The 20301-nt window shown below is 39.3% G+C and overlaps 1 long non-coding RNA gene across 1 annotated transcript in view; it reads right to left on the reverse strand.

The window, feature by feature from the left end:
* Nucleotides 1-19499, reverse strand: part of LOC118564592 — a 52625-nt gene extending 33126 nt beyond the window's left edge. Inside the window, exon 1 of the long non-coding RNA XR_004931959.1 lies at nt 19188-19499. This is a non-coding gene — a long non-coding RNA (uncharacterized LOC118564592). The remainder of the gene's footprint in view (nt 1-19187) is intronic.
* Nucleotides 19500-20301: the final 802 nt, after the last annotated feature.

The following is a 20301-nucleotide window of genomic DNA, read 5'->3' on the forward strand; positions in this document are numbered from 1 at the left end:
TCATCCTGCATCATCAAATAACCTGACCCAGTTGTCAATTCCAATTTGGTGTTAAGGGAGGAAAATAAAGCTGACTGCCTTTGGGAGTTTCCTTAAAATGTAGAAATAAAAAAGTGGATTCCTTGCTCCCACTTCGGAAATCATTTTAGGACTCAATAAAGAAAATGTGATAGCCTAAGTCATAACACTGGAATACTTAAATTATGCATTTTCAAAACTATTCTGTGGACCTAATTCCAAACCTATCAGTGAAAACAGTTGCAGGTACAATATTGCTGCTTAGTCCACCCAGGGTGCAATTCAATTAGGGGTTTGCACAAGTACTAACAAAAATAGTTGCAGCCCAACGACTTTGATGGACCTTTGATCAGCTCTTATTTCCATTAAGGAAAGTGCGGCCACCTGATCTCAACATGAAAGCGAAACAAAAAACTTGCAATGACTAAATTATTTTTCTTGTGGTAATGAGAAAGTATTTTATGGGATATGGGTTTTGAGTGTCAAATATAACACCAAAGTTAAAAAAAACACATAAAAACATCTGACGTTCATCACATATTGATAGCAAATAAAGTCTATCATATAATAAATCCATCCATCCATCCATATAAACTTTATCCATACATCAAAACTCACCTCAATTTATATAACAATGTATTTTGTTGTTGTGGAGACCCAGACTTTGCATGTTTTCCTTTGTGATCCACGCTTATGAAAAAAATATAGTATTTTTGTTATATACTCAATAACAGTAAATACAGGCTCATTTGTGTTGGTGTGTGTGTGTGTCAGCTGACATGACTACACAAAGCTCGGACTAGTTGCTGCGTTGTGGTCCGTACTGGAAATCCTTACACCACATGTGAGGCCCAGTAAGATTACCCTCACAGAATGTTACCGAAAAGCCCCTGGGTGCTCAGATTAATGGAAAGCAGCGCGTGCCCGAAAGGCTCTAAATAAACAGGCAGTCTGGTGTCTCTCTCGGCGCTCGTATCGCCTGTCTCGCTCTTTTTTCTCGCGCGCGCGCGCGCGCGGGGCGAGAGAGCGATCGCGGCGCGCGAGCCCCGGGGCGCGCGGGGGGGTCGCGCGCGAGCGCGCGCGATAGAGGAGAGAGATGAGACAGAGAGAGAGGAGAGAGAGACAGAGAAGAGAGAGGGAACAGAGAGAGAGGGAGAGACAGGAGAGAGTAGAGTAGAGAGAGAGAGAGAGAGAGAGAGAGGAGATGAAGAGAGATAGAGAGACAGATAATGAGGTATATATCTAGATGTAGAGAGGAGAGAGATAGAGAGAGAAGATAGAAGAAGTGTAAAGATAGATAGAAGTATACCATATGAGAGAAACTATAGATATAGGAGACTCTATATATATCGGTATACATAAGTATATATAATATATATAGATATAAGATATAATATAGATAATATATATACATATATACATAATATATACACTATACATATATACATATATATATATATATATATATATATATATATATATATATATATATATCTTTCTCTATCTCTCTCTCAGAACTGCTTGTCCACAGCCAAGATGCTAATATTCAGTAAGCATAAAATTACAATCACAACATGCATGATGTGTAATTTTAATATTAGTTATCTCATCCTGTCTCTATGTTCTTTATATCATTGTCTAAGTATTTGCTGCAGATATAAATGCATTTGCCAATATATATATATATATATATATATATATATATATATATATATATATATATATATAAACTTTGCCTTTTTCATATCCAACTGTTTCGTCATTGACATTTAGTCATTATAACATTTAAGTTACATTGGTTGCAATAGTAAAACTTAATATTGAGATCAGTATGACACCCTGAGCGGAATAAAGGTTTGTAGGTAAGTTACCGTGTGGCATAAACCAACAAAGGGAATTTAATCAACGTTTCAATGAAAAGATCAAACTAAAAATGGCTCCATAATATTTCAGGACAAATATCAAAGACAGCAAAACTTTTTTGATATAAAAATTGCAATGACAGCATAATTGAACATTGACGTAAAATAAATTAACCAATAAGTCACCTGTCAGCCGGAACAGCTGAAACTCAGCATTCGGATCATTTCCGTTTGATGAAAGGACAATACTAAGCACTGCGAGTTCACAATTGCAGCAGTACTTTTCAATGTGGAAGTGCATAACGTGGGAAGAAGATTCAAAGTTAAGTTTTGTCAGTATCCTTGAGGTCCGAGGAAGCCTAGACATTAAGGAAGCTTTTGAAGAGGAAACTGTGTTTTCTATGGCATTTTGGGAGATATCTATGATTGAAAGGCTTTGAGAAAACAAAAGAGAGAAAAACTTAAATCGGATAACAGGAAAGAATAATGATATTACAGCAAAGCTGCACTGCTTTATCCATCTGAGCTTTCAGTCTGTCAGGGACCATGCTGAATTTGGAAACCTCAGCAGTCTTTTGGAAATCCCAGACAGTAGGTAAGGAACTACAGTTTTTACAAAAAAAAAATAAACGAATAAACAAAACCTCAAGGAGACTGCTTTTTTATGATGCTAGCCACACTAACTGTGATAACTGCTGACATAAGATGCAAAATACACAATAAAATGTCAGCTCTGTAAATGATTTTGCATACGGCACAAAGGCCAGAATAAAATGTTTCAAATGCTGATCATAGATCTGCTAAATCATAGCTTTTACAAAGAAATATGAATCAGCCTTACAAAACACAGAGATCAGAACAAAAGATTCTTATCTGCAGTAATTTATATTTACGCTCTTTACGTGAAGCCTGTGACATAAAAAGCTGGACGGGGACCCACAGTAAACCCAGGAAGACGGTAAAGGAGGTAAAAACGATCCTATGCTCACTGCTAGAGAACCACAACAAAGTGTGGCATCCTAGGGGTCACCATGTCGCCACAACAACAGTATATTCTCAGGTTTTTTGTGCCAATAATTGTGGGGAGTGTTGTATGTTAGGACACGCTGAGAAGATTTGGCATCAGTCAACCAAATTTCTTTTAAGAATTTCTCATTTTCTTCTCGACATGTGCCGTTTAATGCTTCATTTTTCTGCGTGGCGTCTGCCCCCAGACTGGATTCATTTAGGGACATTTTGTAAATGTGTTATTACTATGTTTTGCTGATCAAAAACCCTTTGTGGGCAAGAGGGAGAGTAATATGTCCCGCATGTGTCAGCGCTATCCAAAAAAAAAAAAACAGAGAGAGAGAGAGAGAGAGAGAGAGACACACAGGGAGAAAAGAAAGAAAGAGCATCATTAGGAGACACAGAGCTGTAGCGTGCATGAGTCATTCACGTTCAAATGTGGATTTTCTCAAGTCAGTTGGCAAATATATGCACTTGGGCTGGCATGCCGGCTGTACCCTACTGGCTGCCAGCTGCCACTCAGGAAGACGGAGAGATGGAGGATTGAGAGGGAGCGGGGAGAGATAAAGGGGGTGGTGATGATGTGAGGACACGAGCCCCGAGGCTTTCTTTCTCTCTTGTTTCTCATTTGTCTCTCTGATGATAACAAAAACATGGCAGCTCAAAAGGAGAGAGGTCGACATCAGAAAGGAAAAAAAGCGCAGAAGAGATGGAAAGAGAGGAAGAGGGTAATGGGGAAGAGAAATGTGACGTTTTTTTTCAAGTCTGCAGGCCACAACATTGAGATTCCTAATGCGTTCGCCCAAATGAGCCAACCTCAGGGTTCCCCTCAGCATCAAGTGTGAACGTAATATTTTATGCAGACGTCCAATTGCTTTGTTTGCAGAGGGCCGCACGTTTTACTCGCAGCCTCTTGCAGTATTTATTACAGTTCTCTTTTGACTAATTAGGATAGTCTGGGGGAAAATAAAGCACTCCGGCAGAAAGAGAAGCTCCTCAGAAGAACAACAACTCATTTTACACTGAACAAAAAACAGGCATCCTTTTGGGTCCAGATTCTCCTTTTTTTTTTTTTTTCCCCCCCGCCTCCTAATTAGGAAGGAACGGGCCCCTGCTTCTCACGCCAGCAATGACAGACAGGTTTTCAAGTGCAATGAAAGAACAAATTCATCACCACGAGTAAAAGAGGGCGATGTGAGAGGTCTCTTTTCAGTGCTACATTCGCCGATGCACACCGACAGCATGTAGAGTCAAGCAGCAAAGCAAACTCGCTGTACTGTACCTGTTATTACACGATAACAAGCCAACTACGGCTGGTGGGAAACCAACCTCTCCGAGAAAACAGTGTTTCCTGCTTGAACAGGCCAAATGAGGGTTGTTGTTAGCCACTAATGGCGCCTGCTGGACTAACAGCACACCACACAGAATCTGATGTCAAGACTCATGCGCCTGACTTTTACAGCATCAATCAACCTGCAGCAGCAAAAGCTGCACGCGGAGAGTTTCAGAGCAGCTGCTCTGAGAAAAGTGTCAGCAGCATGTGCATAGAGTTTATTTGAAAATACATCATGTAAGCAACAAACCTATACATTGTGTTTGACACAAGGAAACTTGATATCCTGTGCTTTGCCAGAGCACGCGTATTGATTAACAGCTTTCCATGCTGGACATGCACATACATGCAGCTCATGTTTCACTTTATAGGAGATATCAATAATTTAGATCTTTGGTTTGTGAGGTTGAAGCCAATTTATTCTTCTTTATTTGTGTATTATGGCAGCAGATTTTGGCAGCAGATGTCATGTACAGACTAATTACACAATATAAACCATTTTTATCAAAGGGACTTTCCTGCCGATTTCGAATGGTCTGCTAGACTTTACACAAGATACCAATATCTCCTAATAAGTGTGTTTTTTCTGACATTCCAAGCTGCTGTTGTATCAGTCTATTGATGTACAGCCTATATATTTATTGGTCTCTCTTATCAGATAAAAAGATCAAATCATAAAGGTTAGCTACTTTATTTCCTTAATTATTTTAAATAATTCATGATTCATCTTTTTATGGTTCAATGTTGAATGTTCATTATATCAACATTGTGAGCATATTATTTTTTTCTAATTGCCGATTTGTAAGGATTTATGACATCACAGAGTAAAAAAAACCTTGTGATTGGCTAGGTTCAGACCCTCTCTGTCTCATTGGCTGGACAAGCGGGCCAAAAATCAGCTTTTGATTGATTGGTCATTCCTAGTTGCTTAAGTCCAGGAGTAAGTGCAAATCTTGGTTGGGATCCAAAATATTGCCGAAAGCTTTTATCCAACAAAGAAACATGACCTGATTGATTTAACCCAGACTGATCCGCCTGACAACTTGAGGTTTTGGTTTGATTAACACACAGCACTCGCCTAAGCTCTGTTAGATGCCCTGTTTGAATTTTTCCTCATCTCAGTCCTTCTTAAGCCTTCTGTAACTTCAAATAATCAATAAACTAGTTTCAAATCCAAAGTGAGAAATCTAACCTAATTCCATCCAGTCAACCATCTAACGGTGGGTAAAGCCAAAACGACGATCCCCCACATTCAGAGAAGGGTTGCCGTTGCCAGACCAGGAACACGTGGTTCCAAGCAAGTCTTGAGTTGGAACATCTTTTATTTTATTATCTCTGACAGTCTGATCTCGTTCATTGTCCCTTATAGTCCCTTCCTTTCTCTCCCTCAAACATTCCTTAAAATTACAGTTACAGTAAAACATCTATATCCATCCATCCATTATCGATACCCGCCTGTCCATGCAAGGTCGCAGGGGGCCTGGTATCTACCTCCAGTGGTCACTGGGCAAGAGTATACCCTGGACAGGGAGTAAGTTAGCTTTTAGGATCTTTAATCATCTTAATTTATAGAGAAAGTCTTATTTTCTTGAAATATCATAAATTGATATAAATCTCCTCTTCCTTTAACAAGATTAAAAATGTGATTAATACTTCAAATGGAAGTAATTTTGCCAATAAGTAAAAAAAAAAAAACTTCTTTAATTCTTCTTTAACCAATAAATTCAATTCAGTTAAGGACATTCAAGTCATTTAATCTGCCTAATGGTTTGCTAGATTACAAATAAAATTGATGATGCAAATTCTCATATGAAACAGATTTGAGAAGCTGGCTTAATAGATGATTAAACTACATTCACTGAATTATTTTGCTAGATTTATTTGCTTTCATGTCAAGAAATGCCAGTGCTCTTGGACTGCAAAAAAAGATTCCCCCATCCCTTATTTAATTCACAGCCTTGGCATTCTTTAAGCAAAACCACACTAGCTATTTCTATTTATTTTTTATTTACCACTTAAGGTCACAGTGTTTTAAATGCCTCTGTTTTTTTAAATAAACCGGTTTTGTGAAAATTGGTGAGGCAAGTATTACCTTAGACAACAAATACCAGTAATTTCTCCTGTATTACAGGAAAATCATTATTAAAGTGCCAGGGACATGAATAATGAATAATATCTCACAAAGCCTCACAGCATGTACAAGTTCAGGTTAAAATGAAAAAATTATTTCAAGTCTGAGGGAAATTGGAGCACTAAGGTGGTACTAACATACAGACCACTTCCACGTACTGTAGTTGCGCAGTGTGTTCGGTGTTATGAGTTTTATATCATTATAAAAACATACCGGCGTCTTCTAATTTGGCAAACTTGTTTCTCTACCTGTATTCTGTGTTATCCATAATTTACAATATGTCCTACCTGTGTGAAGCCTAAGCCTGTTACTAAAATGAAGAAGGGATGTATAATGAAATTATCTTAGTTTCCAAACACAGCAATCTCATGTATAAGCAAGGACATATTATTGCCAAAAGTAAAAAAGAGTCTTTTGAGACAGACAAATTGCAATTTTCTTCTCACAAGTGGCTTTAAGCTGTTGATGTCTGTTCCTGCAAAGTACTTCTGCTCAGCATTTAATTCGGGGATTTATGAAATTTGTACCAAATAGTAAAGTGATATACTGTGAAGCATCAGTGCGTTGTGGCCCCAACAGTCAGCTTTCCCAGTGTCGTTACATTATTCTGACACTCACAGCATTTTCTAAATCAGCGAGCTATTGTCCTAACGTCAGACCATTCCCAGTTTACTTATAACTTAAGTATTTTAACTATGTTTCAATTTCATTTATAATTAACATGTGGTGCTTTGTTAAAGCTAATGTATTTCAATGCTTCAATGATTAGTATTCATTTAATTACTTGCAGGGTTTTTTTTTATATAAATTTAATGTCACAGAAGAGGGCTTACGAGATCGTAGATGTAGCCTAACAGAGCTACTTTTTAGCTGTCTACGAGCAAATTGTTTTTAGCATGAGATTTTAAAACCTGACAAATCTTCTTCAATTAATTTATTCATATTTTATAATATCATCCATTTAATTCACTTTATTTAAAAAAAAATCACCCATAAATAATTTTTTTCCAACAATTATTCATTTGCATTTAGCTAACCATTTTTGTAATTGGTAGCTCTATTTTTACATTGTTATATTTTATTTTTAGATAACCATTTCATATTTTTAACACGCTTGTGTAGTAATATAATACTTTAAATAAATGTTCTATCTAACTTAACAAAACTCCATAAATATTAATTTAGGAGGCTAACGGGTTATTAACAAAATTTGATAGTTTGCTGCAAGCTAAGTATATTTAGCATTGTGTTGTTTGATAAGACCTTACCTCTAACTCGGGAATTTTACCTGTTTACCATAACATACCACACCGTATCAATTTTATTTATAAAGCACTTTAAACACCCACAATACCAAAGTGCTATACACAATCATAAGATACAAATGATCAATCATAAAACAATATGCAAAATGGTAAATAAAAGTACTAATAAAATTAAAGACAGTAAAACAGAATAAAACAAAGTCAATATATCAGATTGTGTCACAAGCCAAGGAAAAGAGATGGGCCTTAAGAAGGGATTTAAAATCAGAAAGTGAAGAGGACTGTCTAATGCCCAAGGGGAGGTCATTCCACAGCTTGGGAGCTGCTTCAGAAAAAGCTCGGTCCCCTCTGAGCTTGCGCTTCGTCTTCGGCACCCTCAGTAACAACTGGTCAGCTGACCTAAGAGAACGGGAGAGTGTTGTATGGATGTAACAGCTCGGACAGGTAAGGAGGGGAAAGGCCATTAAGAGCTTTAAAAGCAAATAAAAGGATTTTAAAATGAATACTAAAATGTACTGGCAGCCAATGCAGCGAGGCTAAAACAGGGGAAATTTGCTAACATTTTCTTGTACCTGTTAAGAGATGTGCAGCTGCATTTTGTATCCTCTAAAGGTGGGAAATGTACAAATCACTGACTCCCTTATAGAGTGCATCACAGTAAACTAGCCGAGTGCTTACAAAGGCATGGATTACTGTTTCAAAGTGCTGATTAGAAAGGATAGGCTTTACTTTCACAAGCTGCCTAAGGTGGAAAAAGCTGGATTTTACAACAGCTCTAATGTGGGTTTCCAACTTAAGTTCAGCATCTATTTTAACCCCTAAATTTGTAATAATAAGCCGGACATATTGGGCCAAGGAGCCAACATCAGTCAGGGAGTCTTCACTGGAACTACCAAAAATCACCACCACTGTCTTTTCTTAATTTAGTTTTAAGAAATTTAGGGGCCATCCAGGCTTTCAAGTCTTACAAAGATAAAAACAGAGACCGAAGAGAGGTGGAGTCAGTTATCTTTAGCGGGACATAAATCTGTATGTCATCCGGGTAACAACGAAAAGAAATCTCATATTTCTTAGAAAATAGAACTAGAAGGGAGGAGGTACAACATGTAAAGGAGAGGCCCCAGAACTGAACCCTGTGGGACACCACATAGTAGTGGAGCAGAGGAGGACATGTGGCCGTCAAGACAGACACAGAAAGCACGCTTGGCCAAATAAGATTTAAACCAATCTAGAGCTGAATGGCCGCCGTTCACCCACTGATCCAAACGAGAACGTGAAATTCTGTGGCCAACTGTGTGAAAAACAGCTGATAAATCTAACAGCACCAGAACAACACAGCCACCAGTCAGTTGCTAAAATATATTGTTAAAAACTTTGAATAGAGCTGACTCAGTGCCATGAAAAGATTTAAAACCAGACTGTAAAACCTATAAAATATTTTGTTCTTTCAGATAGACCATTAGTTGATTATAGACTACCTTCTCAAAGATTTTTGAAAGGAAAGGTTGTTTAGAGACTGGCCTATAGTTCGCCAGAACAGCGGGATCCAAGATAGGTTTCTTAATCAGTGGCTGGACAACAGCGTGTTTCAGATTTTCACTACACCTGAACACAAACTGCTATTCACAAGAGCAAGGACAGAAGTACCTATAGTAAGAAAAACATCTTTAAATAATCGAAGTGGAATAGAATCATCCGGAGAGCCAGTCGGCCTTAAATGACTAACCACGTCCTGCAAAGACAGCAAGGTCACAGATTCAAAGCTGTGGAAAACATCAGAACAAGGCTGAGGGGTCTTTAGCAGAGGGTATAATCTGGGATTATGTTTACCCATATTCTTATAATTTTAACATCTTTTTCATAGCTACAGGCTAACTGCGATAGGATAACTAAGATACATTACGCTTTATCTGCTACATTTCACTTTTAGCTAACCATTTCAACATGTCAGTGTTACTTCTGTAAATATTTAGTTTTAAACATAACATTTATGAGGGTCTTTCATCAGCTCCTGGTCACTCCAGTATACACGGAAATGTGTGCTCTTCCAAAATGTGATTAAATATGTATTTTAACCTAAAACTAAAGAAGATTCATAGATCATAATTATTTGATCAGTGTGCTTTAGCTTCTCTAAACGGCTGATGACAAAGCAGACATACATTTAGGGTGACGTTCTGTTAAGAACACCACTAACACCCCCTTTAACAAGAGAGAATCAGGTGGTCTGGAAAGGAAATAGACTTGGAAGCTAAACATTTCTTTTAGACATGCAATTAGACCGTAAGCAATTGAACACCTTCCACATACACCCAAAGGATCACTTTAAATCCAGTATTGGATCCATCTGTTCTGGACTAGCTGACAATATAAAGGAGAAACGAGAAAGGCGATCTGGGTTTCCTTGTCTGGTCAGATGCAAAACTGTTATTGTCCGTGTCATTTGTGCAATCCCCAAAACAAAGTCATGACCATCATATTTTTTGGCAAATACAGAATTCTTTGATATGTATGGCTGTAAATATCTAGCTTTTTAAAGTCACGTTAATAAAAAAAACAAGCATAGTATTGGTTTCTGGAACATAGAACTCTTAAAAGATGTTCCCTTATCCGGTGTTTTGCCACAATTTCGGCTTAAACCAAATAGCAACATCTTTCTTTTAATTGTGCTCCTCCGCAATCTTTCCACAGGACCCTTACTGAGATGCATTCCAGCTAACCCCTGGTGTACGAGTAACCGAGCTTGGAAATGGAGGCCTAAATTGAATGATGTGCCACCCCGCTCCAATGTCACCATCGATCTTTACAAACAGCTGCCTTGGCCGTTTCAAATAGAGAAAATTCTATCTGCCAACAATATAAGGAACACAGACTGCATAGGCATTCAGTTTTCTTCCACATATACAGAAACTCAAACCTATCCCTCATTAAAAAGGTGGATGAATTTGCATTTGCGGGTTTTTATTAGACAGCCTAAAAACCTAATTATCAGTGGATAAATACCCTACCACTCAAACTATTCCTTTCAATTTAAGAAATGCACCAGCTGGTCAACGATATTTTCATTTTCCACATCTATGGTAAAACTGAAAATATTTATAACTCCCTGGTGGTTCGTAATGCCTCATTACTAAAACATAGCTGATGTAGTTTGCAGTCAACACAACAAGTATCAGCAGCAATTACAAGACAACTGGAAATGTTTTCAACTCCCTGAACGTTCTGTTTGCCTTGGAAGCTTTTCGGTTTGAGGAGCATGTGCTGATCCTGTCATTCCACACCCTGCCAGACAAACAGCGCTCATAAAACCGGGGCTTCTGCGGCGCAGGGTGGCGGGGAAGTTTACAATAAATGTCTGGATAAATCCACAAAAGACAGCGTTGCCAACTCTCCTTGGATGAAATACGCTAATGGCTGCACGAAAAGTCACACAAAGACGCCGAGGTGACGCCCTAATTTACATGTAGATCAGGTTACTAGCTATTTATCAGCAGAATTAAAAAAAAACTCGCAACAAGATTACAGGGAAATGAATTTTGTGACTGGAGATGGGATAAAACCGGGCTGTGGGGATGTGGAAAGAGTCGTGCGCTCATGTCACTAAAACTGTTTTAAGTTTTAAGCAGCAGTTTAATGGGCTGATTACCCAGCAAACATTCAGCTAATTAATTTATAGTCATGCCCACAGATAGAAGCTTACCAGCTCAATGCAGGTCTGTACCGCCACCAAAGGCCACTACGGTTCCAGAAAGCCCTCCTTCACCTTTCCTCCCCTTCCAGCGCTCCCAAACGCTTTCAATGGAAAAGACAGGGACCGTGTTTCCGCTTCTGCTGCTGCAAGTGGAACGTGACTCAAAAATGGCTTTCATTTAGACAGCGAAAACAAGCATTTCTGAGATTTCAAGCCAGAGTTTCGCAACTAGTTCGTTATGCAGGAGGGACCCGCTAGAGGGAAAAAAGCTGATTCAAAAGCTAGTTTCCGCAGGAAGGCATTTCTTATTTTAGATAAAAAGCACAATGAATGCTTCAATGCAATAGATCAATACAAATGTTTTTAAATTTCATAATTCTTCTTGGGTTTTACCTCATGTAAATACGAGACACTATGCAATTGCACATGTTGTGTCTTCCATGGCAAAATTTAATTCTAAATAATCTTCAGGTGCTCTAAAGCATGGAGTTCCACTGGGTCCTGTTCTTGACCTTCTTTATTTGTGCGATATTTGCTTCCTTTACAATTTCTTTTAACATGATTTGGTCCTATTCCCCATCACGGCTAGGCTTCTGATGTTTAGCTTTCAGCTACTTTAACACGCCAGTGTATAATTTTCAGTGACAGAATTGTTTGAAATATATCCTGGCTGTCAAATCATTTTCTTTAACTGAATGAGGGGAAATCAAAAGGTTCTTAGCTGTGTTCCAGATAGCTTGGTTTCCCGGGATTTGATGGTAAATCATCCACCCACCTTTACGATTGTCATTCTGTTTTTACACGCCTCACTAAAACTTCTCTTCCGCTTCATTTGCAGCTTGCCAAAAATATGTATACATTTCAGTGTGACGAGCATAATTTTTATCTTGAAAGGTGCTATAAAATATAATTTGCAAGTTAGTTTCACTAGATCTTGCCAGATCTTGTGCATTTTATATTCATTGCCTTGTTTTGCCACTATGCTGCTGAAAATAAAACAGCAGTAATAACTAATTTTTCAATAAACAATAATTATTGAGTTTAGAAGCTTTGTGGCAAAATTACTCAATTTAGCATTTATGTTTGTTTTATTACTGACTTTTTTTGCCCACCTTTCAACGTCTTCTCACAGGTTTCCACCTACTGCCCAGCACACACACTGCAAGTCATCAATTTTTCACCTCCAGTAGCAACAATGGATGCTTGGACGGCTGTCATTCCTCTAATGACTGCGCTGTCATGAATATAATGGTGATGCCGTTGCGTTTTATAGACAGGAAGTCCGCACAGTCCTCTCGCGAGCAGAAAGCACTGACACTCGGGGCCGCTGGCAGTCACTTTCTGATTTCAAACGGCATCGCTTCCATCCCATTCTAAGAGGCTGCTCTGCAGCAAAACAGAGCAGGATGTGATGGGAGAAACAAAGCAGCACTAAATGAGAACGAGGTCTGGAGCTGTGATGTTGCAGACATAAATCCAGCCGATCTCTCTTGATCTCGCTTGCTTGACTTCTTCGTCTGCCTGCTGCGGTCTTCTTCCACGCATCATCTCCTTAGCCTGTTTTGAGCAGTCGTGATGTGATTGTCGTGCGATGTGCTGGGGCTAATCTGTCAGAGATCAGGACGAAATGATCTGCCTATCAGTCAATACCATCAATACGTCAAACGTCAGCCAGTAATGCTGCCTCGCTTTCACGGCCGACTGAAACGAGCACTTATGATTTAAGACAAGCTTATCACTGGCAGCAACAACGAGGGCCTCTGATCTGCTACAGGTTGCCAAGTGAGGTACTCTTACAGCGCTGGTCATTACTGAAAGTAAGCCTGAAGGCCAAATGCAATTATAAGCGGCTCCCTACACATTACCCTGCTTATTGCATAAACTGCAGACCAAAAAACATTATGTGCCTGCCAGTATACACTGTTTCTACAATTTTTCTTTAGCAGTATAAAAGTGATTAGCAAAGCACCTCGGCGTGGCATCCTTGAAAACCTTTTGCAGCTAGAGCTAATGGCTAAACGCAAAGAAAAAACATCCGGAGTATTTCTTTAACCCCAATGATGTGTTTTGCTGTTTTAAACAATAATTAGGCCAGATTTCTGAGCTAGTTTGTTGGAAAATCAGCTAGAAGGGGCCTCAGCAGTCTTCAGAGAGCGTCTGCCCAGATCAGACATCACTGAACCTGCAGGGAATTTTCCTATTTTTACAGGATGAAATAAGAAATGTAAAGATGGTCAAATTATGCAGTATAAAAACGTAACATCACTGGGCTGTGTTAATAAATTTGTTCACATACGATAACATTAGCATTTTATCAGCATTGAAATAGTTGGCAAGATAATATTAGTGAAAGACTTGGAAAATAAAAAACACCACATGTCTCTTGTAAGCATGTTAGCAACACTCTTAGAAATAAGTTAACTTTGGAAAGTAATACTAAGGTATGTTCAGAAAAGGTTTTTATATATTTAAGTTTACATTTAAAACATTTTGCTGAAATCTTCACATATATATATATATATATATATATATATATATATATGCATATGTATATAGTCAAATGCATTATATTATTCATTTTAGTAGCAGTAATGCAAATCAGTAAGATACAAATGAACTATATCTCCAAACCAAAATAAATAAAATAGAAACAATACTTGATACTGTGCTTTAAAATCACCTACATTTACCTTTAAAAATATACCAAACCTCAACATTTTATTTTGTTATTCTGTTTTTGTTAAGCTATTTCATTTTGCCAGGTAATTATTTAGGAAGCGGGTGTGTTTCAACAAAACTACCACTCAAAACAACGACGTTGATGTACCAACCTGACCTGCAGCATCTATTCCTTTTAATGCTGCCTCAATTTCTCCCAGAAAGCGGCGCTCAAACCTGGAAGTAACGTCACACCTGAGTAGTGTGTGTTCTGGTTGCCGTTCAGAAAACTTGGGGATTTTCTGTTTGTTTCGGTGCCAACTACTATTAGCAATACAAGCCCATAACAAAATGTTTATGTCAGTCTTATGCATTCGAACCCAAAAGATACATGTTCACAGATAGACATTTTACTGGTGTACCGTATGTGTTCTACTGATTTAATGAGATAATACCAAACTGCAATATACCAGCAAATTATACGATGACAACACTACTCTTTAAAATGCAATGATGCCATTAATTACCATTACATTAAATTTTGCTGATTTGTGTTTTATATTACACAACAATTCCACCACTCTATATGAGCATTCCCATCTCAGCCACTAAGCTGGCTGGGAACTCTGAAAAATGACGATTCATTTGTCATTAAGTCAATATAGAGATGCTAAGAAGCTATGTTTGTTATTACCTTAGGTTTTCCTGCAGCTGTTTCAAAAATATTATTTTTAAGTGTTTTCATTTATTAAGTCATTTTTTAAATTAAACCAAAGCTGTACAGAGATGAGCAAATGTAGGTTTAATGGAGTTTGAAGGTAGCCATCCAAATTCAATTGCCAGTAAAAATCAAGATATTATGAGGTTTTCTTTCTTTTTTAACATGATCATTTTTAATACAATATTTTTTTAAACAAATTGTTTTACTCCCAAATATTATGTATTTATTAATGCAGGTTTTGGGTTATTCTACTCAACTCACTCTTCGTTAGCCTGAACATACATTCGACATTTTAACCCATTTAAGTTCTAAAAATCTAACCCAGCATTTAGATTCAAACCATTAGCCCAACCCTGTTGTGGTAAATCAGCTCAGGATTGAACCGATCCACATTCAACCTGGGTCTGAGTCAGCAAAACAACCTACACTGGGTTAGGGGTTAGTGTAGACCGTAAAAACATGGAATAACATAAAATTGTACAGGCAATCAAAAGTTTTGTTCTCCTCCAATAAATCAGTGTCCTCCGTGTTGTAAACAGCATTTTTGCAATAACGGCGGCTCACTTTAAATCAACAAACATCAAAAGCAACACATCACACAAAGACTCACCCACTACAAAGACTCTCCCTGCAACACATTGGGCCTGCTCTGTCTGCAAATGAACAAGAGAGCCTTACCATTCAATAACCATGGTAATATCTAAACATCTAATAGCACGGGGAGAGGCCGCATTGTGCCCAGGCTGCTCATGCATTTGCAAATCTCAATAGCTCGCATGTATTGATGTACGATGGAGAAATGCAAATCAGTTCAGCAACCCTCAACAGCATCAGCAGCACAGCCAGAGCTCCTAGAAGGATTTTTCAGTATTTTTCTTTAAAGGTGAGTGGAAGTCATATGCCTGTGCAATGTAATCAGCGAGGCCATTCAACACTGCTGCCATGATTACTGCCAGACGGAGGCCTCGCTGCCAGCGAGTCAGAGGGCAGCCCATCCAAGAATACCTTCTCCGGCATCGGCAAGATGAATTCCTTTGGAGATGCCATCTGTTTGTCTATCGCCCAAGTGCTACGAGCACAGGTTAGATCAAGCTATTACATCAGGCATGTCTCTAGCCTCTCCTCATTCATGCGAGCCCTGCTCTTGTTTTTCTCTCCTTGTTAGTGCTGCGAATTATTAAGAGAGCTTGAAATATGAAGGAGATCTGCTGGTGTTGCTCATCTCCATCCGTCCTCCTCCATGATCAGAGAGACTTAAGTCACATTTTGGTCTGGCCAGAGGTGTTTACCAAGCTGCGATTCAAGCTGTCCCTGTTGGCATTGGCGATTTTGCCCCACCGCTTGGTTTTGTACCCAAAACGTTGGGTATGAAATGAAGGCAAATTGTTTTACACCAACCATGAGTTCATTTGTAACTATCTCAGGAACTTTTACATAACCGCTTTGAATTTTTTGTATTCAACTCATGGACCAAGGAAAGGAAATGTGCTTTTATGGCTTCAATACATATCATCTATCAGCAGGAGGTCCGGCTAGAGTTATTTTTGATCAAGCAGAGCTTCTAATCTGTCATACTTAATAAGGAATCGCAACCGGGATCAAACCCCAAAATAAACGTAAACAGGGTGAAACGCAAAGTCTTTAAAAAGCAGTATAACGAAATTGTTCAATTAGCATATCTCTGAATTAATTATCGCCATAATTAACGAAAATTTCAAGCTACATAGAAAAAGATTGCTATATAATGGTCTAAGTTAGCAATACGCTTCGATGAAATTTTACCATTACAACCTGAACTCAAAGTGCCACAGTCTCACGGTCCAGCCATCAATCCATTGGCTACACCCGCTTGTCCGTGCAGGGTGGCGGGTGTGGGTGCCTATCTCCAGCAGTCACAGAGTAAGAGGCGTGGTACGCCCTAGACAGGTCGCCGGTCCATTACAGGCCAGGACGGAGACACACGGGACAAGCAACCAGGCGCGCACACCCTCAGACTAAAAGGCCGATAAAGAGAGACCTGTCAACCAGTCATGTTTTTGGAATGTGGGAGGAAGCCGGAGGACCAGGAGCGAACCCACACATGCATATCAGACCATGCAAGCTCAATGCTTAAAGACCCCAGGCTGGGAATTGAACCCAGGACCTTCTTGATAAAACAACAGACAACTAATAGCTTTCATCTATAAACAGGAAAAAACTGTTGCTTAGTCACTATTGCAGGTATATCAATGCTATTTAAATTACTCTAGTTTAGCAGCTCTAATCACTAGCGGTTACCTAGTAGGGCTGAACAATTAATTGCATTTTCAATATAATTGCGATTTAAAAAAACACAATTTCCAAATCGCAGATGTCTGCAATTTTTGGCTATGTAACAATTAGGGAATTAGACATGTCCATTAGGTGTCGGTATGTTTGAAGTAAGTTTGCTCCACATGGAAGGGAAGACAGTTACAGCAGTGAGATATTCTAATTTTATTACTTGTTTTAGAGTTTGTATAATCATACACAGCATTAAGTACAGGTCAATCAGTTTAATATATAGACTTGCTTGTTGGTTGCACTTTATGTTCAACAAGGATTGATGTCCAATTAAATTAAAAGCTGTTCTCTTGAATAATATTCTGATCAATAGAAATATTAAAAGTTCTTGTTTAAAATAAACCTTTATTTAGAGGCCATTTTTGTTGCTTGTGGTTAATGCAGAGAAAAATCAAAATTGCAATTTTGGTTGAAATAAATCATAGGCAGAAAACAATAATTTCTGCTCCAGGTTTAGATGCTGTGGCTCTTTTAGCACCTGATCTGCACGGCGAGGAAACAAATTGATTTGTTGTTTGTATATATTTAAAAACACATGATAAATTAAACTTGAAAAAAATCACATTAAATCGCAATATTAAGAAAAAAAATCGCAATTAGATTATTTTCCAAAATATTAACTAGTGAACTACACAGGCTATCTGCACATGGAGCCAGCTTACAGTCAGCTGTTTAACAGACATGCTGCTCGTAGTTTTAAAACAGTGATTTCTGCGTGACCACGATAAACCATGACCATCCATGTATTTCTGGGACTGGAATATGTTCAACCGGCCAAATGTATCTTTTTTTGTAAGCTGGGGGGGAAATGCGTTAAGGCAAGCCAAGTTTATTTGTGAAGCCCATTTCGGTAACAAGACAATTTAGCCTTCTTTCAGCTGACCAGCAGTGTGCAGCAACTGGAGTGAACGATGCCAAAGAATTAGTGTGATGAAAACTTTTCTGATTGTGAGGCTGTAACTTTTTAAAACCTTAGTATGATTTGGTTCTAACATGCTTCCAGGTATAAAACAGAAGTAGGAAGGAGTAAAATGGCAACGCATGGGCACTAAGTGGTTGTTGAGGGGAAAATTGAGCCTGTCTTAAATAAAAAAGTATTTCTATACAAAGGCACACCATAAAAAAAATAATAAGCCAATAATAAGCTCCATTATTATTCATCACATTTCCTGTAGAGCTTAGTCCAGCCAGTTCAGTCCAATCCATCAGTTCCCAGCTGCTGGTGTCCTGGTCCTCTGAAGCAAAACATGTCTCCGTCTCATGTTTAGACAAATAATAAACTGCTACGTAACGGTTTAAGTTAGCAAGAGGCTGCAATGAAAATTTTACAGTACAACCTTGAATCTAAATACCACATGGTTTAGATTTGCTTCATGTCGTGTTGGTTTCAGCTGTTTTACAACCCTAATGACAATTTAATGGGCATAAATGGCGGGGGGTGCCGTTGCAGGCATTATATGCATAGTAATCCTGTCCACAAGTCTTTATCAGATGAAGTAAATGGAAATCTAGCAGGGTGGGGCTTCTGAAACTTACCTGATCAAGTTCTTGATTAATCAGCACCAGGGGAGAACAGGGAGCTAAAAAGGCTCCTCTAGCCTAATTGAGTGCATGACAGAGAGTTGAAGGCATTGCTTCTGCAGCAATACCACAAACTACAACCCGACATACAGTAACTCGATTAAAAACAATGCAATCTTGGCAGAACGCTGCTGCCAGCCTTCATTTGAAATAATCAAATTGAAAAGCATGCTCCACCATGCCGTTTTGATGCTGTTGCATGAAGCCAATCATTCCTAATCCCCTGAAGCTTTCATGCTGTCTCCCCATTTATCAGTTTTCCCCTTCTCTCTCTTTTTTTTTTTTTTTTTTTTTTTTTAACCCACCCTGGGCCTTTCGAACCAGAACCCAGTCCTCACATCAGACCACCAGCCGCATCCCTCAGTCGTTTTGCCTCGGCATTTGCGAAGAGTCGCACGCATTGTCTCACAGACAGACCTAATTGTCTCTTGAACCGTGCCACGGATATTGGTGGGTTAAAAAAAAAAAAGAAGAAGAAGAAGAAGAAGCGGAGACTTGTTGGGCTACGGCGCGGTAAAGCGCTCCTGAGGTGTGTGCTGAGATCGGATGATGAAAAGCATATTGGCAGTCCGGGCACATCAATCAACGCTCACCTACCGGATGGTGTTTTGGGGCTGCCGCTCTTTCTCTTTCTCCCTCCCTCTCCCTCTCTTTCTCTCTTTCTCCCCCTCTCTTTCTCTCTTTCAGTCTTTCTCTCGGCTGGTACGGGCAAAGTCCCCCGGATTTGGCCACCTTTTCGCCGCACGGTGTCCTCCAGAATCAGGTGCGATCACAATCTCGCCCCGTTGTATTCCCATATGTGGACGCCACCTCAATTATGAACGCTCCAGTAGATGAGTGACTGGATCCAGCCCGTGTGATCATGTGCTGCCAGCCCCTTCCTCTCCCCTCTCTCTCTCTCTCTCTCTCTCTCTCCTTCTCTCTCTCTCTCTCTCTCTCTCCCTCCGCCCGATTATCTCCCCGCTGCGGCACTGGCTGCACGGTAATACGGAGGAATAAAACGAGTCGGAGTCGGCCGCCGAACTTGTGCGCGGGGTTTATGGCGGTAATTAGTCACCGGACCGCTCCGTGCTCGTTCATCCGTGCAGGCTTGGAAAAATGCGCTGGCTCTCGTGTGCTATTTGCACTGAATAAATTGGCCCCGAGACGCGGAAACGTGTTTTATTCTCTGAAAGAGAAGAGGGGGAGGTAAAAAAAAAAAAGAGAGAGAGAAGAAAAAAACCTCTCCAATGATCCAGCTGAGACTGATGAATGATGGAGAGGAGAGGGAAAACAGAGAGAAATCTGTCTATCTATCTATCTATCTATCTATCTATCTATCTATCTATCTATCTATCTATCTATCTATCTATCTATCTATCTATCTATCTATCTATCTATCTATCTATCTATCTATCTATCTATCTATCTATCTATCTATCGAACCACCATCAAACCCCAATAAAAAAACACATTTGCACAATGAACAAAAAAGTATCTTAGATGGATCTGACCTGATGGCAAATGTCTGTCAGCAGGTCAGAGTTATGGTCCACATCTCAGATGTTACGTCTGAGATGTGGACCAGAGCTTTCTGTCGCTGGAGCGATCACACAGTGTGAGATCTGGGAGGAACTCCGCTGAGCTGAGCTGAGCTGAGACTTAGGTGTGGCTCCCTCAGAAACTTCCTGTCAGCTTGTGGACCTTTTTCGGGGTCCGGCGTGTCCTGCTG

The sequence above is a fragment of the Fundulus heteroclitus genome, chromosome 11 (assembly GCF_011125445.2).
Source record: "Fundulus heteroclitus isolate FHET01 chromosome 11, MU-UCD_Fhet_4.1, whole genome shotgun sequence".
NCBI classification, from domain to species: domain Eukaryota; kingdom Metazoa; phylum Chordata; class Actinopteri; order Cyprinodontiformes; family Fundulidae; genus Fundulus; species Fundulus heteroclitus.